We start from the raw sequence: 8626 nt of genomic DNA on the forward strand, positions 1-8626 counted from the left end.
CTGCCCCGCTCCCTTCACCTTTATTTCTAAAAGGGCAAAGAGTGTTCTACAAACCTTCACCCTCCTGGGGTAAGTTTTCAGTGTGAGAAAAGACTTCACCTAAACCTGTGGCTACAACAATGACCTACTTTCTGAACATGGTCTTCCTGCCCTAATTCTTCTTCTGTTCTACCCATCCATGGACTGTTGATCACCTCTAGATTCACAATGAGGATAACACACACTGGTTGTCTTCTTGTTAGGTCATTGAGTCCCATCTCCTACGAGATGCAGTCGAAGCTCCTGAGTGTGACAATGGAGGCTCTCTATGACCTGGCGTCTTATATTTCCCATCACTCTGAGTGTATTCAGACCATTCTTGGCTCCTTTTTGCTTCCATTCTTTGAGCCTTTAATCACTCGGTCCCTGTCCTGTGCTGTCTTTACTGAGCTTCACTGACTTTGAAACCTTGCTTATTGGTTAAGGCCTACCACATTCACCTCCAGTGAAAAGTGTTTCTACATAGCTCTGGCTAGAATGAATTGTTCCCTTGTGTTCTTATAACCCAGTGTTTGCACTTCATTAAAGGAATTGACTTCATTTTAAAGTCTAGTTTCTTTACAGAAAATAAAGAAACTCTTCCATCTGAGTGGAAAGAGCAGCGCTAATCATGGGGATAGAATATTATTATTTAGTGTATCGTGAATATTATGGTTCTTTCTCTATATTTGCCACTCTTAACATTCAACATAGCAGCTTTATTCTGGGTGCCAGTTGTTACCTGTTCAATGAATGCCATCCTTAAACCACCTTTCTTGAAGGGCATAGGTTACCATTGGTGTTGCACATGCCCTCAGGGTAGATCCACACTTTAAGGTTCTCCAGGACCATTCGCTCACTCAGGTCGGCCATCACACTCATGGCAGTGCTGGACTGCTGTTGACTGATGAAGAAGGCATCACCCGGGTACATGATGAGGGCCCATGGGGCCCAGGAACAGCAGCTCCCACTTGGCCACCTGCATGCAGTGCCGTGGCAAGACCTTCATGAGGCCCATCATGTCTAGGATACTCTGGTGGTTGGAGATGATGACACAGGGCTGGTCTTCGTCCAGCTTGGGCTGGCCCCTGACCTCAAATCAGAGGCCATACATGTACTTGAAGGTCTGCACAAACCAGCTGATGATGCTCATGTTTTCCACCATGCAGCCGCTGTGGCACAGCAGGCAGACAAGCCAGGTGAGTACAGACATAGCCAGGCAGAGCGTGCAATAGAGCACGAGCCACATTGGCGGCCACCTTACTGGAAAAGTCCATTCTGTGCTGTCTGGTGGGTGGATGGAGTTGTCATTTGTCTGTATACATCTTATGTAAAAAGAGCTCTTTTTTTTCTCATGGTCTGAGTTTGGGTGAATTACGGGACGTCAGAAAGTGAAGATCCAGGTGATGCAAATTTGGAAGCATGGAGTCTTCCTTAAGTCAAAGTTCAGACAGGCCAGCCTGTGAATACAAACCCACCAATTCTCCACCACCCATCCACACTAGAGACTTCTGTATGCAAGATGTGTTTGATACCTAGGATATGAAATCTCAGGCTTTCCTTCAAAGCAGGGCTTTGGCTGATGTAGAACTTCTTTTGGTTATCAGATGTGACCTGAGGAGCGTGTTTTTAGTGTATTCCAAACTCTTCTTAGTTGAGACACTTTCAGACTATAAGACTGTCAGAGACCCACCATCATTTTCTTTGAAATTATGTAAATGGAGGCAGAAGAGATGACTACCCCTTCATTTTCCCCACCTCCACCACATCCCCAACAATCACATAAGTAGGAATCTAATTTCAGTGCTAATAATGGTTACTAATAATGTATTATTTAGCTGAAATTTGTTGGGAGAAGACCTTAAGTGTCCTCATTCCCTTCTGTCTCAAAATTGTAACTGTAGGTGGTGATAAGTGTGTTTATTGGTGTGATTGTGGCCATGTACATGCACACACATGTACACACACACGCACCCTCATACATGTAAAACTATGTCATAAAGCCTGAACACATGTAGTGTTTGTCAGTTACACCTCAATGAAACAGAAGTACAGGTGACAAAAAGGACAGAGGACTTCAGTGACCCTCCGTGACCCCAGTCTGGGTACTCCGAGGTCTTTGAACACCTGCGGGAAAGTTGGGACTGACTTTGACTCTGTGACTAGGAAGACAGGCTAGGCTTTTTCACAGAAACCTGAAACGCTTCTAGAATACACTTGAAGTTCTTTCTACCAGAGCTCCAACCTGCCTTCCTAGTCTTTCCTCCTGTTTTTGCTGCATTATAAAACGATTTCAAATGTTTGTGCACAAAATAAATTTATTTTTCATTCTATTTCCATATGCTTTTTGAAGCATCCTCATGTATCTTCTTTCGCTGTCTTTGGAGTACTTCACCTCCTTGCCATGATGACTGCCTCCATTTCAGGGTCTTACAGGGTGGGGGAAGGGGACCAGTGAGGAGGGTGTGACATCATGGGGAAGGATTGTCTCAGGTTGTGCTTCACTCACTGTGCTGCAGTAAGAGCTTGCAGTGGCCACAACCATGAGCTCTGACCTGCTCCTATGCTCCATCAATTTGTTTTCAGGTAAAACCTAATAGGAGTGATTTATTTTCCTACCTTCATTGTACTTTTCTTATAAATAAAAATCAGAAAAAGCAATTTTTGGTCAGCCAAGAAATGAAGTTACTGTAACCCAATCTTCCAGTGGAACCTGGAGGGCTAGGTAGTGCTATGAGTTCTCCCAAGGTGGACCTCTGAGAGCCATGGGGCGGGGGGTGCCCTGGTGTTATGGTCATTGGATCTCTGTTGCCTGCCCGTCTAGGAAGTGAGCATTCCTGAAGATGTGGCTCTGGCCTCAGATGTGCCTCTTGGTACCTGCGATTAAAGTGCATTGCTCTGCACTCAGAGTAGTGGCACGGTTAGTAAGAATTTGAAAATACACTGGTATAGAATTAGGCAGCATTTTTACTGAGGTGCTATTCCCTACTTCTTGCCATTTCTTCTATTTTCTTCCACCCTCAAAATCAAGTTTTCTGGCTAAAGTTGTCACCTTGCACGCACCAGGATCCCATATGGGCACTAGTTCACATTCTGATTGCCCTGCTTCCCATCCAGCTCCCTTCTTGTGGCTTGGGAAAGCAGTTGAGGATGGCCCAAGGCATTGGGACCCTGTACCCACATGGGAGACCTGGAGGAAGCGCCTAGCTCCTGGGTTTGGATAGGCTCAGCTCTAGTTGTTGTGGCCACTTGGGGAGTGAATCATTGGATGGAAGATCTTCCTCTCTGTCTCTCTCCTCTCTGTATATTTATCTTTCCAATAAAAATAAATAAATCTTTTTTTTTTAAATAAAGTTTTCTGATAGTCATTCCCAAATTACCATTTGGGAACTATGCGATTTTGGGCAAGTGACATATTGTCTTCAGGTCTTAATTTTATCATTTGTAAAAATGGAAACAACAGTGTTATCTAACTCGGAGAGCTATAGTAAGTAAGGAATGAGACCATGAAAATGAAGATAATAGCAATAACAGTGGGGGTCAACTTTCTGACTTAGTTAAGCTATCACATGAGTGCTTATATTCCATATTGCAGTACTTGAGATTGGGTCCCGTGTGTTTCCAACCCAGCCTCCCGCTAATGTGCGCCCTGGAAGCAGGCAATGACACAGGTACTTGGATCTTTGTGACTCTCATGGGAAACCCGAATGTTAGCTTGGTCTAGCTGTCGCAGGCAACCAGCAGTGAACTAACAGCTGAAAGTGTACTCTCTCTCCCTCCCCACACTTCCGTCCCTCCCGCCCTCTCTCTCCCTGTCACTGCCTTTCAAATATCTACCCAGCTATCCACATAAACCAGTAAGCAGAAGAAAACAATAACGCAGAAACTATCATCAGAGATTTTTCTAAATGTTTTGCATATATTAATATCATGTGAAGACTTTAAACGTAGGCCAAGTATCTAAAAAGTAGTTTCTGGCATTAATAAATAACAAATAAATGATAGACACAGTATTATTATTCAGCCACTCTCCACAAAAAAGCATGTTACAAATTCATTTCTACTCGAGTATAAATGACTGATAATAAGTATAATTCATCCCTCCTAGAGAGTCTAGTATTTGTGTCCAATTGTAGATTTTCGACTGTGGCATTTGAATAGATTCTGGAAAGGAAGGTAGTTAATGTTTTTGTAAGTGAGTTTAATATCTTGTGATGGCATTAGGCAGCATGTACCTTTCTTCCAGAAATTCTGGGGGAAATTAAGATTTTTTCTTACCAAGCAAATTATTTCATAAGCCTCTCTTCCCTTCCTAACAAATTTTGTCCATCTGTGCTCTGCTCTAGGATTTGCTATCTCACTGTGTTTTTATTTCCTGTTGGCCATTGTCTCTAGACATTTTCTCTACTGGCGAATGCTCAGTGGTACAGCCATTGTGGAAAATGTGGAGATTCCTCAGAAAACTAAAAATGCATATGCCATAGAATATATCCAAAGGAAATTAAATCAGCATATGAAGGAAATAGCTGCATCATCGTGCTAAAGTAGCCTAATTCACAATAATAAGGATACAGAATCAACCTAGATATCCATCAAGTGATGACTGGGTAAAACAAATATGGTATATGTACACAAAGAAGTATTACTTAGCCACGAAAAAGAATGAAATTCTGAAATTTACAACAAGATGGATCCACCTGAAGATCATTATGCTTAATGAAGCAAGGAAGACAAATATCAATGTTTTCTTATATTTATGGAAGTTAAAACACACATATATAGTATATAGTATAAAATCATGTGGTTTTCATATTACTCGCTTCAATGGCTCCTACCATGCAAATGCCAACATACTTCTTTGTTCTATGTTATGATCTTTGTCATGAATCTCTCACTAATGATATTAATGTTTTCATTTTCAAGAAAAAAGCATACATGTAAGCAATGTTTGAAGTAAATGTAACAAAATAAAAAAGCTTGCTAAACAAGAGTGGAAAAAACAGATGATTAATTTCATGATTTTTGGCTTTAAGATAGTGTGAAAGAGTGTGTTTTGAACACTGGATTTTGCTCTGCTCCTAGGTGAGTGATATACTATGGTACTTACACGCTCGCAATGTGGGAGCCACAGCTCTCAACTGACTAATGATCACAACGGAAACAACTGATGCTCTATGGTGGATGGCATTGTTAACCCTCGGAAGTTGACTGTATTGCATATTTGACATACAGTACTTTCAGTTTATGGTAGGCTTATCAGCACACAAGCCAGTTCTAAGTCAGTCATACTTAAGTGCTCAAGTGATTTCGTCTTCTCAAGGAAGCTCTTACCTGGGGACCCTGTACACAGAGAACAACGCAGCCATGGGCTCTGACTCTGGGGAGGTCATCCTTCGAATCACCCCTAGGAGCAGTTTCTGGGGGTCACAGCTGAAGTTGGGCCTGGGTCACAGGTGATTGGACAGTAAGGCCAGGGTGCTCCTTAGAGCCTGGGTCCCTGAGATGCAGGAATCATAGATCTGTAGTCCCACAGAGATGTTGGGCAGGAAGGCTGGGTCTCTTGCTGTCTCAGTCACAGCAAAGAGAATGCCCAGAGCACTCCGCAAAAAAGCGAGCTTTGGAAAGACAGGAGAAGTGAGGATTTGTCAGCAACACTTTAAGAGCCACAGGAAACAGCTCCAGGGTAATCCTCCTTTGGGAAAAAGCAAGGATGAGTTATAATGTGGAGTTCACCTGGATGTTCATTTGCTTCAAGGAAGATGCTTGGAGGGTTTTAGTAAAGACAGATACACAGGAAGGTCGACGTGGAGGAGGCTACAGTTTCCCAGTATAGACAAGGAGCCATAATGTGAGACGTGTGCAGGCACACAGACTCAGTTCCTCACAGAGAGGCTGACAGCTACGTAGGCACGTACACAGCTCCAGGTCAACAGACGGGAGCAGACTCCTGACGCTGGAAATGGATATGACACAGACACAGGAAGACACATGGACTGTGCTGGGTGACTCTGATGCAGAAGCTGTCACAGGCCGGCTCTCTGATGGACTCAGGGACTGGGGCGGGGGACTCTGCTGCTCTCTGAGGTGGAGAGACAGGAAGTCCTGTGGCACTGACCATGGTGAATGCAGAGACAGGAAGCTGCACACAGAGTCAGACATCTGCTAAGACAAATAGCTCAGTCACAAGTGGAGAACAGTGAGTAGATGAGAAGGCACGATGAGAATGCCTTTGACGAGACTCAGGCAGGAAGAACCAAGACAAACACAGGGCAGGGCGGCAGAGGTGTCTGGCTGCATATTTTCTTTATGTCTTTCTATAGAGGACCTGCAAGTCTATAGATTAAAGTCTCATTTAAATCTGGCCAGTTTTGGAGGCAGTTGAGTTATGCATGAAGCTGGGCTTACTTGCAAGGGTAGCTGGTAAGGATGGGCCTGAGCAGCTTTTCTTGAGCCCCCACGAATGTGCCCAATAGATGTTTCTCGTCAACTTGCTCTGCCAAACTGACACCATTCCCGGGCCTATGGCGGCTGATCTCTTGCCTCTACCCCATTTAAAGAGCATGAGCTTTGAGCTGAAGGAATAGATTTGCCTTTGGTGCCTCAGAGATTCAAAGAGCATGGGACTGAGACTGAGTGTACAATACTTCTAGTATGTTCCTTTGGTCAGGCCATGTTTGTGAAAACAAACATCTAATCGTTGGTTGGGCCCCTCACGGTGGCTTCTATCTATCCCTTTCCACTGAGGCAGGAACAAGCTCCAAAGAAATGCACGGAAACAGGAAAGTTCCTGGGCGAGGCCATCCTGCCCTGGTTCCCTGGAGGAGGGTGATGGGCCCAGACTCCCAGGTGGCTACAGTGATTAGTCAGGATGCTCCCTTTCTCTCTCCTCCCTTCCAAGGACAAAGCACGTGACTCACTGTGGGCACTCTGGCTGCTCTGAAGGCTGCCAGGGGTTGACTTCTGCCTGATCTAGGACAGCATGGAAGGGAGGCACAGCCCCGATGAGCACACCTTCTGTGGCTCAGATGTCTGAGGGCCTGAACATGGGCAGGTATCTTGGGCCAGAGGTAGTGTTTACCAGGTGCGCTGATGCCAGCAGAACCACAAGGACCACGGTGAAGCAAATGGGAACTTCCCTCCTGTGTGGATGTGTGGCTGGTTCTGTTTCCCCCTGGAGGTGCTACGCACACCTGCTGGGGATCCCAGGGGCCCAGAAAAGAATGGGAGTGAGCACGGCTGAGCTGCCAGCCTTTGTCCTATATACCTATACCCTTACAATTCCCAGGACTCTGGGACTCCCTTCTGGCTCTGAATCCCATAACTCCTGTCCTTATCTCTCGGGTAACTTTCTTGATGTTTTGGTCAAGGTGTCTGGTGGAGATGGCCTTGTCACAGACAGGTCCTGGTTTTCAATGCCTCTTTTATTCTGAAGACCCTGCTAGAGGCCTGTGTTTATCAAGGAGTCATACTTCCCTGTCCTGGGCCCACGGAGTTTGCTCATACACCATAATCTTCAAAGACAGAGTTAATCCCATGATGTACAGATGAGGTCTCAGGTCCCCAGGGAGAGTCTGCAAAACAAGTCAGGGACAATGCTTTCCTGAGCCCATGGCTGCAGGCTCATCCAGGTACAGAGTGCACAGGGGTGGATGGTGGGTGAGTCATAGAGTTTGCTTTTGATTTTTTTTTTCCTGCCTGACTTTTATTCCTACTGCTTCTGTGAATTCTCTGAGTGAACCCAGGCAAGTGTCTCCTCTTTCTAAGACTTCAGTTTCCTCTCCTGCAATACAAACGTATTGGATTTAGCAGGTGATACTCAAGCTCTGTTTCAGTAACAAAACTTTCCATCTCACACCACGTAGTACAGATCGAAATCACCATCTCTGAGTCAAACACAGTCAAGCTTTTGAAAAGGTTTTGGTGGACACCTATGCACGGGAGAAGGCGGGCTCATGGCAGGGATTCAGACTTGCAGTAATGGGGTTTCTTGCCTAGGTGAGAGTGTACAGAATAATTGTCCACTTAGTTTTCCACAGAGAGAGGAGTGACTCCTCAATTACAGACGGGATGCTCAAGTGCAGAAACAGAGGGATTTTCTCTAGGCTGCTGGCAGTGTAAGTGGAAACCGAGTTGCTGGATGCTGTCTTACAACTGCACTGAATTGCAGGCTTGTCCTGGAGAAACCAGGGAAACATCATTTGCAGGAGCCAACGGTTGACTTGAAGGATGAGGCTATTAATGCATTTGGTGCATGGCGTTTATGACATTTTCTTGCAGTGTTGGGTGGAAGAACCTTGAACCATATTCTTTCTCAACTTGGCTAACTCCCAGAACAGGTAATACAACCTGCTGTGCCTCTGTCTTACCTGACCAGCCTGTCTGCTCAGCAGCCCCGCCCTCGCCCAGGGGATGAGCCCACACCACCTTAGGAACACCCCCACAATGTGAGTTCTCAGATGTTCCTTTGGGTGACATCCTAGCCTTTTCCTCAGATTCAATCCCTGACTCAATCAGCACTGGCTGTGTGGCCCACTTAAAAACACACAGAGTTGGTGGAGTTCGCCACTGTCTCTTGCAATGGCAGTGAATGTGTCTTCCTTGCTCTTTC

At 45.2% G+C, this 8626-nt stretch overlaps 1 pseudogene; it reads right to left on the reverse strand.

Moving 5' to 3' along the window:
- Nucleotides 1–780: 780 nt before the first annotated feature.
- On the reverse strand, nucleotides 781–1267 carry LOC121172276 (annotated as a pseudogene).
- Nucleotides 1268–8626: the final 7359 nt, after the last annotated feature.

Source organism: Ochotona curzoniae, unplaced genomic scaffold (assembly GCF_017591425.1).
Source record: "Ochotona curzoniae isolate NIBS_2020 unplaced genomic scaffold, NIBS_Ocur_1.0 scaffold_3171, whole genome shotgun sequence".
Taxonomy (NCBI): Eukaryota; Metazoa; Chordata; class Mammalia; order Lagomorpha; family Ochotonidae; genus Ochotona; species Ochotona curzoniae.